Here is a 19,498-nt window from a genome sequence, read left to right on the forward strand (position 1 = left end):
ACTCATCTTGGGGGAGGGGCAGGAAGTACTTCCTAGAAGAGGTAGCCCATGAGTTGAATCCTGGAACAAAGGTGGAATTGGGCCAAGGAGGTTGGGGGAGAAAGGGGTCTCCCAGTAGAGAAACCTGAAAATGTCATGGAGGTGAGAAACCTGACTCCCCTGGGGAGTTGGCAGGAAGTCAGCAGCCCTGGACTAGAGGCTTTAGAAAAGAAAGCAAAGAGAGAAAGCTGGAAGGGGCGAGATCATGAGGGCTGTGAATACTATGTTGATCAATTTGAAATTGATATACAAAGTAGTGGGGAGATCTTCAAGGGTTTTGTGAGAGAAGATTGGATGAGTGTTAAGTGATGTTAAGGAGACATGTTCTAAGTCCATAGATTCCGACCTATTTAGAGGATCCTCCCTTCTTACAATTTTAATTTAATTTGGTTTTGGAAAACAGGCAATATGGTCACACCATTCAAAATCCTAAAGATCGGGATCCCTGGGTGGCGCAGCGGTTTAGCGCCTGCCTTTGGCCCAGGGCGCGATCCTGGAGATCCAGGATCGAATCCCACGTCGGGCTCCCGGTGCATGGAGCCTGCTTCTCCCTCTGCCTATGTCTCTGCCTCTCTCTCTCTCTCTCTCTCTCTGTGACTATCATAAATAAATAAATTAAAAAAAAATTTAAAAAAAAATCCTAAAGATCTAAGGAGATACTGTGAAAAATCTCTCTTCCTAATTTCCAGACTGAGTGGTCCACGGCTCCACCTCTAGCTCCCTTATCTGGGAGAGATCAAATGTACCAGAGGCTCCAGTCCTGTTATGGACATATACAGGCATACCTCATTTTATAGTGCTTCCCTTTATTGTGCTTTGCAGAGAGTGCATTTTTCACATTGAAGATTTATGGTAACCCTGTGTTGAGCAAGTCTGTCGGCTCCACTTTTCTAACAGGATTTGCTTACTTCGTGTCTTTGCATCACATTTTTAAAATTCTTGCAATATTTCAAACCTTCCCATTATTATTATATTTGTTATGGTCATCTGTGACCGGTGATTATGACTCCCTGAAAGCTCCAATATTGGTTAGCATTTTTTAGCAATAGGTATTTTAAATTTAAGGTATATATATTGTTTTTTAGGACATAATGCTTTTGCACACTTAAGAGGCTACAGTATAGCGTAAACATAACTTTTATATGCATTGGGAAACAAAAAACTTCACTTCACTCACTTTATTGCAAAATTTGCTTTATTGCAGTGGTCTGGAACCAAACCCACAACATCTCTGAGGTAGGCTTGGATACAACTTACAGCCCGCTGTTTTTTCAACTCACTTTTTTCATTAGCAGTATATCTTGGAGGGGTAACTAGTTGGCTCAGGTGGTAGAGCATGCAACTCTTTATCTCAGGGTTGTGAGTTCAAGCCCCACACTGGGTATGGAGCCTACTTAAAAATAAAAATTAAAATAAATAAATAAATAAATAAATCCTTTAAAAAACAAAGAAACAGAGGTACCGGGGTGGCTTGGTTGGTTAAGTGGGTCGTGAATCCCAAGGTCCTGGGATTGAGCCCCATGTCAGGCTTCCTGCTCAGCAGGGAGACTATTTCTCCCTCTTCTTCTCCTTCTTCCCTTTTCTCCGGTGCATGCTCTCTCTCTCTCTCTCTCTCTCTCTCTCTCTCAAATAAATAAATAAAGCCTTTAAGCAAACAGATCCAATACATCTTGGAGCTCTTTCCATATCAGTTCCTAAAGATTTTTTTTTCATTCTTTTTCATGGCTATTATTCCATTGCATAGCTATTCCATAACTTATTACATTTTGCGTATGTACAAGTATATCTGTGGCACTAATTTTAGAGCTTTCTCTTTAATACCAAAAAGTTTCACTGATCTCCTTGAAGATAATTCTGCTGCCTGATAGAAAAAATGCATATTACAAAAGACTGCCTTGAATTGAGGAATATTTTTAAGTGAATTTGTACTTCTACATGTTATATAAGTCTGAAACTATTTATGTGTATATGAGACATATTATTGATCTAGTCCATAGACAATATTCGGTGCACGTGTGGATCCAAATACCCACCTGCACTAACTGGGTATTCCCCCCTGGGTGCCTGCCCCTCATTATAAGACGTAGTGTCTGAGTGGTTTGGGGTGAAAGCAGAGGTGGAAAAACAGGACAGTTCCGAGGTTTTTGATGTCCTTCACTGGAATGATGACACCAAGGAAGCAGTAGGTTTGGGAAAGGAACAGGCACACAATTTGGGCATGTTGAGTTTACTGTGTCTCTAGGACACATATGTGGGATTTTAAGGTCTGTAACATTATACTAATATCCCATCCTAAACCTTGAAATGTCCAAACCAAGCCTGAGGAATTTGCAAGGAGAAGGATGGAGCATTCATGGAGGAGAGGTCAGATGGCCTGGGCCATTGCATCTGGGTTTCTTGAGCCCATCCTCAGAGGCCAGAGAAGGTCCAACTGCCCCATAGTCAGGATGATTAAATTCTCTGACATCCAAGAAATAGTTAAATATCTTTTGAGCATTCTTCTCAGTGCCAAGCCCTGTGTCAGAGCCTGGTATGGGGGTGCCCACAGACTAGTAGGGGATACACAGAGAAACATGTAATTAAATATTATGTAATACAAAATGGTTGTGGTGGTCCTAAAATATGTCCCCATATTCTATGATGCTCCTCCCTCCAAACAGTAGAATCTAATTCTCCTCTCCTTGAATGTGTGCTTGGCTTAGGGACTCACTTCCAACAAATAGAATGTGATGGAAGTGATAGTGCATGACTTCTGAAGCAGTTATAAAAGATATTATGGGGGTGCTTGGCTGTCTCAGTTGGTTAAGTGTCTGCCTTTGGTTCAGGTTGTTCCCAGCATCCTGAAATCAAGCCCCACATCAGGCAGGCTCTCTGGCCAGTGGGGAGCCTGCTTTTCCCTCTCCCTCTGCTTGCCGCTCCCCTGGCTTGTGCTCTCTCTCTCTCTGTCATATAAATAAATAAAATCTTTTTTTTTTTTTTAAATAAATAAAATCTTAAAAAGAAAAGACATTATGCTTTTACCTTGCTCTCTCTTGGATCCCCCTTTCTGGGGGAAGCCAGTTACATATCACAGGGTCATTAAAGCATCCTGCAGAGATGCTCACACAGAGATCTGAGACCTGTGCCAATAGCCAGCACCAACTTGCCTGCTATGGCTGTGAGCCATCTGGGAAATAGATTCTCCAGGCACAGTCAGTCAAGCCTGCAGGTGACTTCAGCCATCCAGTCTTCTCATCTTCCAGCTGAGGCCCCAAATACTGTGGAGCAGAAACAAGCCAATCCCACTGTGTCCTGAATTTCTGATTCACAGACCTTGTGAAATAATAAGTAACCATTGTTGTTCTAAGCCTCTATGTTTGGAGGTAATTTGTTATGCTGCAATAGCTAACTCGTATAATGGTGGCAGGTGAACACAGAGCATAAGGAAACACAAAGAATGAATAATTAGCTCAATATGAGAGGTCTAGAAGGCTTTCTGGAGGAAAGGAAAATTGAACTGAGTCTTGAAGGGTGCATAAAAATTGTCCAGAAAGATTGAAAGTGTATTCCAAGCATAGGGAAACAGGATAGGTAAAGGCATGGAGTATGGGCATGAGCTACATATATAACTTACCCCCTTTGAATAGGGTCCCAAATAAATGGGCTCAATACCCAGTTCTGCTCTAGAATAACTATATTTGCTACAAGTTTCCTATTGGCAAATATACTTAGCATATGACGAGGTGTTTGAACTTGTTCATCTGTTGACTTTTCACAAAGAGGTTTTCAGAAGTTCAAGAGTCTCAAACCACACAGTTTGACTTTTTTTCTTTGTACCATCAGAATACTCCATTTTCTAAAAAGAGATATCTAAAACTCAGATGAGCATCAGAATTGCCTGGAAACTTTAAAAAACAACAACAGATTTGTGGGGCCTAATGCAAAGCTACTAGATCTTGCCTGGATAGGACTCAGGATTTAATCCAACCTTCCCACTTTACAGATGAGAACGAGAAACACATGAGACAGAGTTGAGACTAATCCCAGCTTTTTCATTTTGTGTGTGGTCTTGCCTCCTTATTCCTCTACTGCCTACCAGAGCACCTTTCTTTCTTAGCCTCATGGCCAATTCCAGCCATGTAATGATAAAATATTGCGTGAGCTACAGAGGTTTGGCCTACATATAGATCCCAATCTTTGCATTCCACCTCTCCGCAATCCATGACTAAAAGAGAATTTGATGTACTATTGAAGTTTTATGTCCCTTACTTAATTTTTTTTTGTCCTAGCTTTCACTCCTATTCCTAACCACAAAAGTTTAAAAAATTGAGATATAACTCACATGTCATAAAATTCACCATCTTAAAGTATACAGTTCAGTAGTTTCTAGTATATTCACAGTGTTATGCAACCATCATCACCATCTAATTCCAGAACATTTTCATCGGCAAAGAAATTCTGTACCCATTAGCAGTCATTCTCCTTCCTTCCCTCCTTCCTGTCCCCTAGCAGCCACTAATCTACTTATCTACATTCTGTCTGCATAGATTTGCAAATTCTGGACATTTTGTATAAATAATCATATAATATGTGATATTTTGTGTCCAGCTTCTTTCACCTAGCATGATGTTTTCAAGGTTCATCTGTATTATATATATCAGTACTTCATTCCCTGTTGTGGCTGTATAATATTCCATTGCATGGATATACCACTTTCTGTTTTTTCAGTCATCTGCCAAAGAACATTTGAATTGTTTCTACTTTTTGGATATTATGAATAATGCTGCTATGAACATTCATGTATACATTTTTGTGTGAACATATGCTTATAATTCTTTTGGCCTGGGAGTATAATTAGTGGGTGATATGGTCACTCTATGTTCAACTTTTTGAGGAACTGCCAAACTATTTTTCATAACCACATCTATATTTACACTAAGGAAGTAATATTTATTTTTTTTTATTTTTTAAATTTTATTTATTTATGATAGTCATACAGAGAGAAAGAGAGAGAGGCAGAGACACAGGCAGAGGGAGAAGCAGGCTCCATACACCGGGAGCCCGACGTGGGATTCGATCCCGGGTCTCCAGGATCGCGCCCTGGGCCAAAGGCAGGCGCCAAACCGCTGCGCCACCCAGGGATCCCTAAGGAAGTAATATTTAAAAAATTGAAAGCCACCAACCCACAAGAGGAAAAACATCACAAATTATATCACTCAGAAGTAACACAATTTAGGGACTTTGAGTAAATATAGAGGTACACTCATATATAAATCTTCTTCCTCCTGACATGCCACTAAAATGATAGTAAATGATTTTCTTTTAAGATATAAACTCTCACAGACAAAAAAAGACAGGAGAAAACAGCAACAAAATGTTTTGAAGGTAAAAAGCAGAAGGACAATGGAAACTGATTCACAGCAGACCAGAGAAAGCTCAGACCTAAATGAGCAGTGAAAGAGCCCAGTAGAAAGCTGACTGGCATCACAGCACCCAGAAAGTCTCCTTTGTTAGAGATACCAGGTACCCCTAAAGTGGGAGTGCATTGAGAAGGAAGAGACCAGATAAAAATTTATAAGATATTTGCACACCCATTCTCATAGCAGCATATTCACAATAGCCAAAAGATAGAAGCAACCCAAATATCCATTAACAGATCACGGATAAACAAAATGCAGTACATACATACAGTGGAATATTATTTAGCCTTAAAAAGGAAGGAAATCCTGACACTTGCTATGACAGGACAAACCATGAGGACATTATGCTAGTGAAATAAGCCAGCCTCAACAGGACAAACTACAGGACTCTACATCCAGGAAGTTCCTAGTGCAGTCAGAGACAAAAAGTAAAATGGTGGTTGCAGGGGCTGCAGGAAGGGGGATGGTGAGTTGCTGTTTGTTTCAGTTTTGCAAGCTAAAGGGTTCTGGAGACTGGTTGCACAACAGTATGAATGTATTTGACACTAATAAGCTGTACACTTAAAGACAGTTAAGATGATAGATTTTATGTTAAGTACATTTTACCACAATTAAAACAAAGTTGGTAAAACAAATCTGGTAAACCAGATTCTCAGCTGCCCTTCACCACCCGAGCAAGATAACGATTTCTCCTCAAATCCAAGATGTGATGTTGACTTTCTTGAGATTTAAACAAGAGGACCTCTGGGCCAGAGGATGTAACACAGCCGAGGGCAGGGGGCTTAACAGGGCAAGTGAGCTCTCCAGCGAGCCCCTCTTATTTCATCTCCTCTCCCCTCACCACCATTGATAATTGGTGGAGTCCTCTCTGGATAATTGCTCAAGAGAAAAACTTTCAGATATTGATATATAAATATAGAGCTGAAGGTCACACCAGCCTGTGACATGAAAGATAGAAATCAAAGCAATAAAGAGAAAAAATGACCTTGAAAAAAGCAGGAGCAGAAAACCTTAAAGAAAAAATTAATAATGCTGGTTGTTGGAAAGATAAGATTAGATATTTCATTCTTGAAGCAAATACAAAAGACCATTAAAAAAGGAACATTCTGAACAAAAAAAGGGGGCCCTTAAAATGTTAAAATATGGTACTGAAAATGAAAAATTCAGTAGAAGGGTCTGAAATAAAAGGTGAAAAACATCCCCTGGATAGTAGAACAAATGACAAAGACACAAAAAATGAGAAAGAGAAAAAAAAAAGAAAATTCAAGAATCCATTTAGGAGATTGATCCAACATCCAAAAAAATTGGTTTTAAAGAGAAAACTAGGGCAGCCCAGGTGGCTCAGTGGTTTAGAGTCTGCCTTCGGCCCAGGGTGTGATCCTGGAGACCTGGGATCAAGTCCTGCATCAGGTTCCCTGCAGAGAGCTTGCCCTGTGTCTCTGCCTCAATCTCTCTCTCTCTGTGTCTCATGAATAAATAAATAAAATCTTTTTAAAATTTAAAAAAAAATAAAGAGAAAACTAGATGAGAAGAAATTATAAAACAAAAAAATAATAACTCTAGAAATATTGTCAGAATTGAGAAATTTAATTTCCATACCTCATATATATTTGATAAAACGGATTAAAATAAATCTATATTAAGACAAAAAAGTTGAAATTTCAGAACATGAAAGCCAAACCAAAGATCCTGAAAGTTTATATAGAGAAATAACAGAGAATCAGAATGACTTGAGACTTCTCAACAATATTATTGAAAAGTAGAATTATTTTTTTGAAAAGTAGAAGACCAGTTTTTAAAAAGAAAGAAAAGTAGAATACAATAAAGCAATACCTGAAGGAATATAGATACATTAAATCATTCCATTGTATACCTAAAACTCAAACAATGTTGTATGTCAATTCTAGCTCAAGTCTTAAATGGTAAACCTTCCATGGAGAGGCACAATATTAGTATTAATATATTTTTGTTGAAGACTGTTGTTAAAAGAGACCAATTACTAAATTTTATGAATAAAAAAGATTTTATTCATTTATTTATTTGAGAAACAGAGAGATAGAAAGAAAGATCACATGTTGGGGGGCAGGGAGAGGGAGAAGCAGGCTCCCCATTGGGCAGGGAGCCTGACACAGGGCTGGATCCCAGGACCCCAGGATCATGACCTGAGCTAGAGGCAGACACTTAACAAACTGAGCCACCCAGGCACCCTGAAACTGATTACTAAATTTTTTTAAAGATTGAAAATTATTTTTTAAAAGATTTTATTTATTTACTCATGAGAGACAAAGAGAGAGAGAGACAGGCAGAGGGAGAAGCAGGCTCCATGCAGGGAGCCCGATGTGGGACTCCATCCTGGGACTCCAGGATCACGACCTGAGCCAAAGGCAGATGCTTTAACCTCTGAGCCACCCAGGCATCCCAAAAGATTGAAAATTGAAAGAAAGATGATGGCAAACCTAGAATTCCATACCTACCCAAAATATCAATCTAGTTAGGATAAGGATAGGATATTTTCAGGTGTGTGAAATTTCAAAAAAAAAAAAAAAAAATCTCCTTGGCACGCTTTCCCAGGGAGGGAATAGGCTTCCATAAAACAAGGGATTAATCTAAGAAAGAGGAAATGTGGAACTCAAGAACAGAAGTGAGAGGGTAGTCCGGGTGGCTCAGGGGTTAAGCACCTGCCTTCTGGCCCAGGGCGTGATCCTGGAGGCCTGGGATCGAGTCCTGCGTTGGGCTCCCTGCATGGAGCTTGCTTCTCCCTCTGCCTATGTCTCTGCCTCTCTCAAGCTCTCTCTGTCTCATGAATAAATAAATAAAATCTTAAAAAAAAAAAAAAAAGAACAGAAGTGAGGAGACAGGTGAGCTGTGTCCCAGGACAAGCTGTGTCACAGCTGACAGTGGGCATTATAGCATGTAGCAAGGAGATGAAGATCTGCAGGATAGAGATCTCCAAGAGAACGCTTAAGCTGATGGATCACCTGCCCTGCTGGGGTTGAATTTGTTAGGTCCCTGGAGACTAGACAAACAAAAACTTGAGACAATTAGCTCCAGAGAAAGAAAACTTCAAGAAAGAAAATACAACCATAGTCTATCATATGGCTGTAAATAATGCTTAAGTAATAATAATAATAATAACAACCCTGAATTCTGCTCTGACCAAAACCCAGAATATAACTTTTTCAAAACATATTTTATTCTTAAAGTATTCTTTACATCCAACATGGAGCTCGAACTCACAACCCAGGGATCAAGAGTCACCTGCTAATTCCCACCCCAACCCCTACCCCCACCCCACCCTGGCCCCCACTGAGCCAGCCAGGCACCTGGGGCTATAGCATTTTTTAGGGATGATGGATGAAGGGAAAGAGTTGTGTGTGGGGATGGAGGTGGTAAGAGTTAAGGTTTCATTTTCTGTTTTAAGAAATCCTAGGGGAAAAAAAATCAAGAAATAGCTGCACAAGCATGTTCTTGAGAAATAGGGAGGTACCAGGAGAAATGGCTGAAAGACTTGAAAATAATTCAATCTGAGAAGCGGGTTGAGAGGTAATGAGGTGGGGTTGCTTTACTTCAGGATTAGTCTTCTAGTATTTGACTATAAAATCATGTACAGGTCTAACTTGATAAAAATTAAAACAAATTGATTCAATGAAAGGCCAGGGAAAGGAACAATAAAATGGAAGAGAGATTTAGGTGAAAGGATGGAAATGTTCTGTCCCATTGCATTTTAAATTAGGGACCAGGCACATCAAACTATTTAATATGTGCAATGAATAATAAAAAAGCACACTTAGGATTTATATGGGGCCAATGATAAAGCAAAGATGAGGAGAGACAGATGATGAGAGAGAGAATGTGTGAAAGAGAAAGAAAGAGACAGAAAACACCAAGACACAGAAAGATAGGAGCACCTGGGAGGCTCAGTCAGTTGGGTGTCTGTCTTGATCTCAAGTCATGATCTCAGGGACCTGGAATCAAGTCACCTGGAATCCAGCCACACTTTGGACGTTCGGCAGGGAGTCTGCTTCTCCTCCCTTTGCCTCTACCCCTGCTTGTGCTCTCTCTCTGTCTCTCTCTCTCAAATAAAGAAATAAAATCTAAAAAAAAAAAGACAGAAAAACAAAAACACGGAAAGACACACCCAGACACACATACACAAAGTGAAAAACATGGAGAACCTCAACAGAAAGACATCCCCACAGGAACACGACGGGAGTGTATATACCTGTGTGTGTACACATGATCAAATAATGACAGAGACCCAAATCTTCATCAATAACATCTCAAGCTTTTGTAAAATAACACAGAATGAGCTTATAAACACTGAACGTCACTCCCACCACCATGGGACTAAGTCTCCTCTGCTTTCAAGACTCAGTTGAAATCTCCCCTCTTCTTGGCAGCCTTCTAGGCCACACTATTCCGGAGCCGTTGCTCTGTCTATTCAACTTCTAGAAAAAGAATGTCTTGTCTTATCACTTATTTGGAGAAAAAAATTCACAGATGGTCTTGTGACATTCTTACATAGCCACATTAAGCTGTTGCTGTTTTTCTCTTGAGCTGCTGTTTGCCTTTCCAGTATTCATTGTTGCACACTGGGGATGGAAGAACTGAGCCTTACTTGTTCTGAAGAATCTTCTATGGGCTCAGTTTCCAGGGAAGATCTGGATTTGAATTCCTTCTCTGCCACTCACTTGCTGTGTGACTTTGGGCAAATTACTTGACTTCTCTGCATCAGAGTCCTTATCTGTAAAGTAGAAATACTATTGGGTTGAATTATATAAGATTGCCAATAATCTACCATATTTGACCAACAAAAAGGCAAACAAATCTAACAAAACCGCTGTCTCTTAGGTGATGTGAGGATTAAATGCAATCTGTTGTATTGTACTCAAGGACCATCCTGCTACATGAAAAATGGAGCTGGTAGTAAGCTACTCAGACCTTGTGAACAAAGGCAATTCCTTGGAATGCAGAGCAACCAAAAAACCAAAAAGAAAGAGCTTGGCTCTGGATATGCTGGAGCCTCCAGATCCGCTCTGGACTGATTATGTCTAGATGCTTATATAATCAAGGGATAACCGGGATAAGGTAACTGGGTGACAGGCATTAAGGAGGACACACGATGAGATGAGCATTGGCTATTATACTATTTGTTGGAAAATTGAATTTAAATTAAAAAAAAAAATCAAGAGGGAACCCTGGGTGGCTCAGTGGTTGAGAGTCTGCCTTAGGCTCAGGGCGTGATCCTGGGTCTGGGGATCGAGTCCTGCATCTGGCTCCCTGCGAGGAGCCTGCTTCTCCCTCTGCTTATGTCTCTGCCTCTCTGTGTGTCTCTCATGAATAAATAAATAAAATCTTTAAAAAAAAATCAAGAGATAACCTCCCACTAGGTCTGGCCACTGTTGTTCAGGTCTGTATTGAAGCATTTAAACTGATAGTCTAATGAATGAGGGGTATGCGTGAGGGAGAAAGGAACATGTATTTCTGCAGAGAGATTTCTGGATGTGATGGCATTGACCAAGATGGGCAGTCTAAGACATGATGGGTAGTTTGGGGGGAAGCTAAAGAGTGCAGTTGTGGGCATGTCACCTTTGACGTGGGCCTAGGGGGAAACTGCCCTGTTCTTCTGGAGCCTGGGAAAGAAGTTGGAAATATTAGTGTGGAAACTGCATGTGTATATATGATTATTGTAACTTTGGGGAAAACGTGATCATGAAGACATGGAGATACAGGGGAAAAAAGGAATCTATTAGCCGAGTGTATCATGAAATAGGTGACAACAGTAATAATCATGAATATTATGATCACTAATGGTGCATTTCTCCATGTTCCAGGCATGCTCTGAGCTAAATGCTTCAAGTGGGTCATTCTAATCCTCAGGATAACCCATCTGGTGGATTTTATTAGTCCAGTTTACTGACGAGACAACCAAGGTTTAGAAGGCAGAGCTGGACCCATGAACCCATTGAACCCATGTCTGATCAACTTCAAAGTCCATGTTTCTAACTGTTATTCCATAAACCTAAACATGGCTTTTTAAAACTTGTGTTTGCAGGTATATGGAGTGGTCAAAACTCCTCGTACTGTAGACTTCAGGTAGGTACATTTTATTATATATAAATTATACCTCAATAAAACTGATTTTTACAAACAGAAATAAGGTTTTAGGGCTTGCATTGCATATGTGTCAGGGGTCAATAGCCAATTGTTAACAAGAAATAATATGAACTTACAGTGCTAGCAAGTGATGAAGGTTGGACCTTAAAGGAAGATTTTGTGTATTTCCCCATCCCCATCAGTCTGAATTAGAAATAGCAAGTCTTACTGGCGCACTCAAAAGCACAGACTTGTGGATGGAATAAAGCTGTTAGGTTTCATGACAGGAATTTCAAGGTACCGTGTTTAATTATATATATATATATAATATAATATAATATATATATAACATATGTAATATGTTATATAATAATATAATATATATTATATATAAACAAATATATAATATTTGTTTTTTTTTCTTAAGTAAGCTCTATGTTCAACATGGGGCTTGAATTCAAGACCCTAAGATGAAGAGTCACATGCTCTACTGACTGAGCCAGCCAGGTTACCCTGTCAAAGTATCATGTTCAAAGTATTAAGATACTCTATCTCAAACCTTCTTGACCTCAACACTCAAAGTTTATCAGCCTCAATGCTATTGACATTTCAGACCAGATAATTCTTTTTCATTTGGGGCTGTCCTGTTATGGGGTATAGATGAGTGGTAGAATTTTCTCCTGGGCTGCAATACCACCAGGATTAGGGACTCATGTCTACTAAGTCCACCCAGGGCACCAAGCATCCCTAGGTCACTTTCTAGCCACCTGGGCTCATCCCACTCACCCTTCTGGAAGAGATCACTGCTTGCTTCCTTAGCAGGGCACCTCTATTGATGTGTCCTGTCCATCCTCTCCCTGAGCCTGGTCTGGTGGTTTTGTGTTGCATCCTCACCTGTACCTCTGGGAGCAACGGCTGGCCTCCAGAGCTGCTGTCCTCTTGTACCTCCCTTACCCCACACACACTGTAAATCCTGAGTGGTCTCTCCCTCCAAAGTCTAAAGAGTGGTAGTCTGTTGGTAGACAGGGCAATGCCCCTTCTCTCTCCTTCAGAATGGCAAAGGAAGGGAAATCCTCCACTCTAGAAAGGGTGGGCTGGGAGCAGTTCTCTTTCAGAACAATAATTGAGGGTGACAAGGTTAGGTGGGAAGGAGGTGGATAACCCTCACTCACACCCCAGGAGGGAATTCTAGAAGCTAACTGTCCCTGCCCAGGTCTGTTTTGTTGTCAGGGGCCCCTCCCTGGGTGTGTGGGTCTACCTCCCGGAAAAAAGTTCCAGTTAGGAACATCTTTATTTCCTTTAGGGCCTCCTGGGTGGGAAAGGTAGACCGAAAAATAGAGAGGGAGGGGAAAACTTTGCCCCATAGATTTCCTCACTCACTTAGCCCCAACCTCAAAATGGGGGGGGGGGGGGAGCGCGATGTTCTCCATTTTTAGGTTTCCATATCTCTAAATACACCAACCATGACAGTTTTATGACCCATTTACAAGCAAACATTTTATGTTACCAAATGAACAAAATGACTGCAGATCTGAATGGGCAGGGAAATAAATACCACATATAATTAAAAATTTCCCTCTAGTTTCTAATTTTCCAGAAGGTTTCCCCTCATTACTCTGAAATTTCTGGAATGTGTACATCTCACTGTCCCACCCATGCCTGGGCTTTAAGTCAGGAATGTCAAACACAATCAGCATAAGGTCATCACTTGGTCAGTGGAAATTTTTTTAGATGGTGACACCATTTTTGGTTCTCCCAACCTAGGGTTTCTGACTCGCAGCCATTTTTGGTGGCAAAAGACTGCCTTGGGTGGGGTGGGTGGGGGTGGCAGAGGCCAGAGGATGGTCTGGATGAGTCCCTGGCCAACATGCTCCTCACTGCATCCAGAGATGGCAGTCTGGAGATGGCAGAGGAGCAATGGAACCTGGACCCTCAGAATGGGCTGCCATTCTGAGGCCACGTACAAATTAGGTGCACCTAGAGTCTGAACAGCAAGTGACAAGAAGCTCCAATTTCCCAGTCCCTGTAAACTGTAGAGGTACCTTCAGGAAGCAGCCAGCATATGTGGAGAGTGTGACATTCTTTAACACAAATGGCTCAGGCTATTCCACAATTCAGAGTTATGGGAGCAAAAGAAGCAAAGATAAAAGTGTCGAATTAGAAGAGATGAAGAAAGTTAACAACCAGATGCAACTCCTGGTTTTGGGTAGAATCTCAGTCTGTAATTCGCGTATAGATGCCTTAACCTCCAAAGTGTTAGTATTTGGAAGTAATATTTGGAGAGGTGATTATGGGTAGGTGAGGTCATCGGGGTAGGGCCCTAATAATGGGATTAGTGTTCTCCTAAGAAGGGAAACACCAGACCCATCATCCTCTTTCACTCTTTCTTGCACTTTCTCCCTCTCTGCTGTGTAAGCATGCAGCAAGAAGCTACCTGTCTGCAAGCCAGGAAGAGGGCTTTAACCAGGAACCAAATCGGCCAGCACACTATTTTGGATTTCCTAGCCTTCTGAGCTGTGAGAAATAAACGCCTATTGTTTGAGTCATCTAGTCTATGGTATTTTGTTATGGCAGCTGAGCTAAGACACCAGAACACTTTGGGACATGATTAGGGAAATGTATATATGGCTTGGATATTAGATAAGATGAAAATCTATTGATATGGGGGAGGTGGAGACTCTTACTGGAAAAAAGCAGCTTTCAATATAGTATGTGCAAGACAATCTTGTTTTGTTAAAAAACATATATGCATAGAAAAAGTCCTGTGATATTATACAGTCAGTTTTTAAATGGTAACCTCTACGTGGTGGAAATACAGTATTTTATTGTTGCTTTCCAGTATTTGATAACTTTCTACAATGACTGTATATTGCTTCATAAAAATAAAAGGTTATTTTTAACAGGAGAGAGAATGTTTTGGGAGGGATTTCCTAGAACATTTGCTCCCAATCCTCATTTTTTTTTCAGAGGAGGAAAATTTTTGATTCATCACATTGACTTTAAAACAAAACAAAACAAAATACCACTTTTTATTGTGGAAAATTTCAAACAGACCCAAACGCAGACAGAGCATTCATCCAGCCTAACAATGATCAACACATGGCCATTCTTGTTTTGTCTTTTCTGGCATGTACTTTCTCCTCTTCTTCTTCTTCTTTTTTTTTTTTTTTTAAGATTTATTTATTTATTTATGACAGACATAGAGAGAGAGAAAGAAAGAGGCAGAGACACACAGGCAGAGGCAGAAGCAGGCTCCATGCTGGGAGCCTGACGCGGGACTCGATCCCGGGACTCCAGAATCGCACCCTGGGCCAAAGGCAGGCGCCAAACCGCTGAGCCACCCAGGGATTCCCCTCTTCTTTTTATTTTAAAGCAAATCCCAGACCTCAGATGATTTATCCCACTAATATCCCAGTGTTATCTCTCTAAGGACTCTAAAAATATATAACCACAATACACTCTCACACCTAAAAAGTTAATAATGATTCCTAATATCATCAAATATCCAGTCGGTGGTCATATTCCCAATTGTTAAATAAATGCAAGAAGTGAAGGTTTTGTGTGTATGTGTGTGTGTTAAAGTTTGAATCAGGCTCCAAATAGGGTCCATGGATTGCAATGGGAGCTATGTCTTTTTCAGTTTCTTTTTTTAAATATATATATATATATATATTTTTTATTTATTCATGAGTGACACACACAGAGAGAGGGGCAGAGACACAGGCAGAGGGAGAAGCAGGCTCCATGCAGGGAGCCCGACGTGAGACTCCATGGATCCCGAGTCTCCAGGATCACGCCCTGGGCCGAAGGGGGCGCTAAACCGCTGAGTCACCCAGGCTGCTCTTTAGTTTCTTTTAATCTACAGGTCACCTCTCCATCTTTTTATTTCCCCTTGGCAATATATTTGTTGAAGAACCCAGGGAATTTGCCCTGAGGTGTTTCCCACAGTCGATTTTGCAGATCGCATTCGCTGGTGTTCAGTGAGTTCCTGTCTCTTCTGTATTTCCTGTAATTGGTGGTGGCATCTACAGGCTTGATTGTATCTCTAGGTTCAGTTTTGGTGGGGGAGGGGGCGGGCAAAAGTACTTCATGGGTGATGGTACATTCTTTCATCAGGAGGCACATAAGGAAACAAAACAAAACAAAACAAAAACAACAACAAAAAGGAGGCACATAAGGTTGTCTCTTACAGTGTGACATGGGATATTGCCTGCTGTTGGAACTCAATACCAGGTCCCATTTTTTCTTGCTTTCTTGCTTTCTTGCTTTCTTGCTTTCTTGCTTTCTTTTTCTTCTCTCTTCTTTTTTTAAAAAAGATTTTATTTATTTATTTCTGAGAGACACACATACAGAGAGGCAGAGACACAGGCAAAGGGAGAAGCAGGCTCCAAGCAGGGACTCCATCCCGGACGCTAGGATCAGCCCTGGGCCAAAGGGGGAGCTAAACCGCTGAGCCACTCAGGGATCCCCGTCTGGGTTCCATTTGCATGGTAATATTCTAATTCTAAAATTCTGTCAGCATTTATTAGCCAAAATGTTTCTTTATAGAGAAGCTTTGTAATTCAAAATAATGAATTGATCCTTTAGCATCCTCCAAAGATGAGAATTTTTTTTGTCATATGAGCTAATGAACTTAATTATATTTGCCTTTTAATCCATTGTAGTTCTTACTCTTCTTGAGGTAATATCCTTTGGCTATTTGGGAGCCTCTTCTAGTTTGCTCCCCAGTCTTTTTGATATGACTCTAGTTGCCTTTCATAGAAATCTCTCTTCAGAGCTGAAATATGATCTCGATGGGTGATATGGACCATGAGAAATAAGGCATTTATTTCTGGGGATGCCTGGGTGGCTCTGTGGTTAGCATCTGCCTCAGGGCGTGATCCGGGCCTGGCAATCAAGTCCCGCATCAGGCCCCCTGCAGGGAGCCTGCTTCTCCCTCTGCCTATGTGTCTGTGTCTCTCATGAATAAATAAAAACTTTGAAAAAAAGAATATTATTACTGAAGTATTTATTTTCTCTCCCCTGTAATTTGAATGTTACCTCCCCAATGGGGGTCCTCCACACAGCTCCTGTCTCCCTCTGGACTTAATGCTCCCAGCCCCCCTCTCCTTTAGGTCTACTGTCCTAGGGTCCCCTGCTGTCCTGGGGTCTTGAAAGGTAGAAAGTCAGTGTTGGAAATGCCTTTGTGACCCCAGGAGGGGACATGTAGTCCCAGGTGAGACCAGGTGAGTTTCACCAGGTGTCAGTCAGGCAGGACTGGGTCTGGGTTGACTTCGGAGGGGTGCTTCCTTCCATCCTTCCTGTGAAGTTTATAAAGTTCCAGCACAGCCTAAGTTCTTGAAACTGAGAATTCTTCACAGATCTCTAATCTTAGATAGCCGGAGGACTCACATCAACCTCAAGCACCTGCCTTAACTCTGTCCGATCCTGCCTTTCCGGTCTCCTGAGATTCTAGTCTCTGTCCTTACCCCTCAAGGAGTCATTGGGCTATCTGAAAGCGAGAAATGGCTCTAAATGCCGATCTGGGATTTGAAACTTCACATGCCAGCTCCTCCATGCTGACACTTTATGCCTACCTCTGCTTCTTTTCATGAAGCACAACCCTTGTCTTCATCCTTTCAGAACACCTAACTACTTATTTTTCTTTTTAAAAAAACTTTTTTTATGGGGCACCTGGATGGCTCAGTTGATAGAGTCTGACTTCAGCTCAGGTCATGATCCTGGGGTCCTGGGATCAAGCCTTGTGTGGGGCTTCCCTGCTTCTCCTCCCTCAGCCCCTCCTCCAAATTGTGCTTGCTTGCTTGCACTCTCTCAAATAAATAAAATCTTAAAAAAATATATATATTTTTTCTGATTTCAGAATGAAGATCTACACATCAAAATTCAAACAATATACATTTTTGAAAAGTAAATTAAGCCCACTCACTTCTCAGACCTCAAATAGTCACCATCAAATATCTGGTATATTTTCTTCCAGACCTACATTAAAAATTTACAAATAAATGATTTTTCTATAAATGCGTTTTTTACGAATACATTTTTTTTCTAAAAATGTGCTTTCCCGTACATTTCTTTATTCACTTATTAATTTATCGTGACCTTCTTGTGTTTAGAACATCGAGGGATCCCTGGGTTGCACAGCGGTTTAGCGCCTGCCTTCGGTCCAGGGTGTGATCTGGGAGTCCCGGGATCGAGTCCCATATCAGGCTCCCTGGAAGGAACCTGCTTCTCCCTCTGCATCTCTCATGAATAAATAAAAATCTTTAAAAAAAAAAAAAAAAAAGAACATCAACATCTTCTGTATTCTATTCAACAGCTTCAGCGTACCATTGTTATCATAAATTAGTGCCATACTGATGAAATTGGGGTTGTCTCCAATTTTTCATCTTTCAAACAACACTGCAATTAGCATGCTTGTGCATCTAGCTTTTCACACTTGTGTAACCATTTACATAGGATAATTTCCTGGAAATGGAATTTGAGTCAAAACTATGTACATTTAAATTTTTAATAAATATTAAATTGACCTCCAGAAAAGATGTGTTTACATTTACACAATGAGTCCCTGTTTTCCACCTATACTTGCCAGACTGATGCTATGATTTTTTTTTTTCAGTTTTGTCTGACAGGTGAAAAGCATTTTATCATTGCTTTGTTTCACATCACTTGTGGTTATTATGGTTGATATATGTTCATTGATATTTCTGTTTCTTTGGTGATTTATCTGTTCATGTCCCTTGAGTTCTTTTTTCCTTTTCTTATCAACTCTCGGATCTTTCTAATATACTGTATCAATCTTTTTCATGTGTTAGAAATCTTTTCCCATAGGGTACCTGGCTGATGGAATCAGTGATGTGTGTAGCTCTTGATCTCAGGGTTGTGAGTTTGAGTCCCATCTTAGGTGTAGAGATTACTTAAAAATAAAATCTTAAAAAATATATTTTCCCAGTTTAATGTTTTTAGTTTGAGTTTGCCTTATAGAAATTTTAGTTAAGGGATCCCTGGGTGGCGCAGCGGTTTAGCGCCTGCCTTTGGCCCAGGGCGCGATCCTGGAGACCCGGGATCGAATCCCACGTTGGGCTCCTGGTGCATGGAGCCTGCTTCTCCCTCTGCCTGTGTCTCTGCCTCTCTCTCTCACTGTGTGTCTATCATAAATAAAAAATTAAAAAAAAAATAAAGTCCAAAAAAAAAAAAAAGAAATTTTAGTTAAGAACATAATCAAACTTAAAAGTCTTTCAGCATTTTCTGGTTTTCATGTCATTTTAGAAAGACCTTCTCCATGCTAAGGTTATAAGAATGTTCACCCACTTTTTGCTCTTAATGTTTTGTTTCTACATCTAAACCTTTTGGCATAATAAATGAAATAGAAAGCCAGCTTCCCACACTTGCCCTTGAGTAGCTGATTGCTCGAGAAACAATCGTTGAATAATCTTTTTCCCCACTTTTTTTTTTAAAGGTTTTATTTATTTATTCATGAGAGACAGAGAGAGAGAGAGGCAGAGACACAGGCAGAGGGAGAAGCAGGCTCCACACAGGGAGCCCTATGTGGGACTCGATCCCGGATCTCCAGGATCACGCCCTGGGCCAAAGGCGGGCGCCAAACTGCTGAGCCACCCAGGGATCCCTTTTCCCCACCTTTTTTCTCCACCTTAAAATACCACCTTTATCAAATACATGCTAAATTCCCATGTGCATTTGGAACTATTTCTGGACTCTATTCTGTGCCAATCCCAGTACATTGTGCTTTTGTTTCAACTTTTAATATTGATAGGCCAGACCCTCTGACCTTTACTCATCTGTTTCAGAATGTTCTGGCTTTTCTCATTATCGTTCTGGATGAACTTTTGCATTATTTTGTTAAGTTTCCCAACTCATCCTTTTGGAATTTATTTATTTTTTAAAGATTGTATTTATTTATTCATGAGAGACACACACAGAGATAGGGAGAGACACAGGCAGAGGGA

Source organism: Vulpes lagopus, chromosome 3 (genome assembly GCF_018345385.1).
Source record: "Vulpes lagopus strain Blue_001 chromosome 3, ASM1834538v1, whole genome shotgun sequence".
Classification (NCBI taxonomy): domain Eukaryota; kingdom Metazoa; phylum Chordata; class Mammalia; order Carnivora; family Canidae; genus Vulpes; species Vulpes lagopus.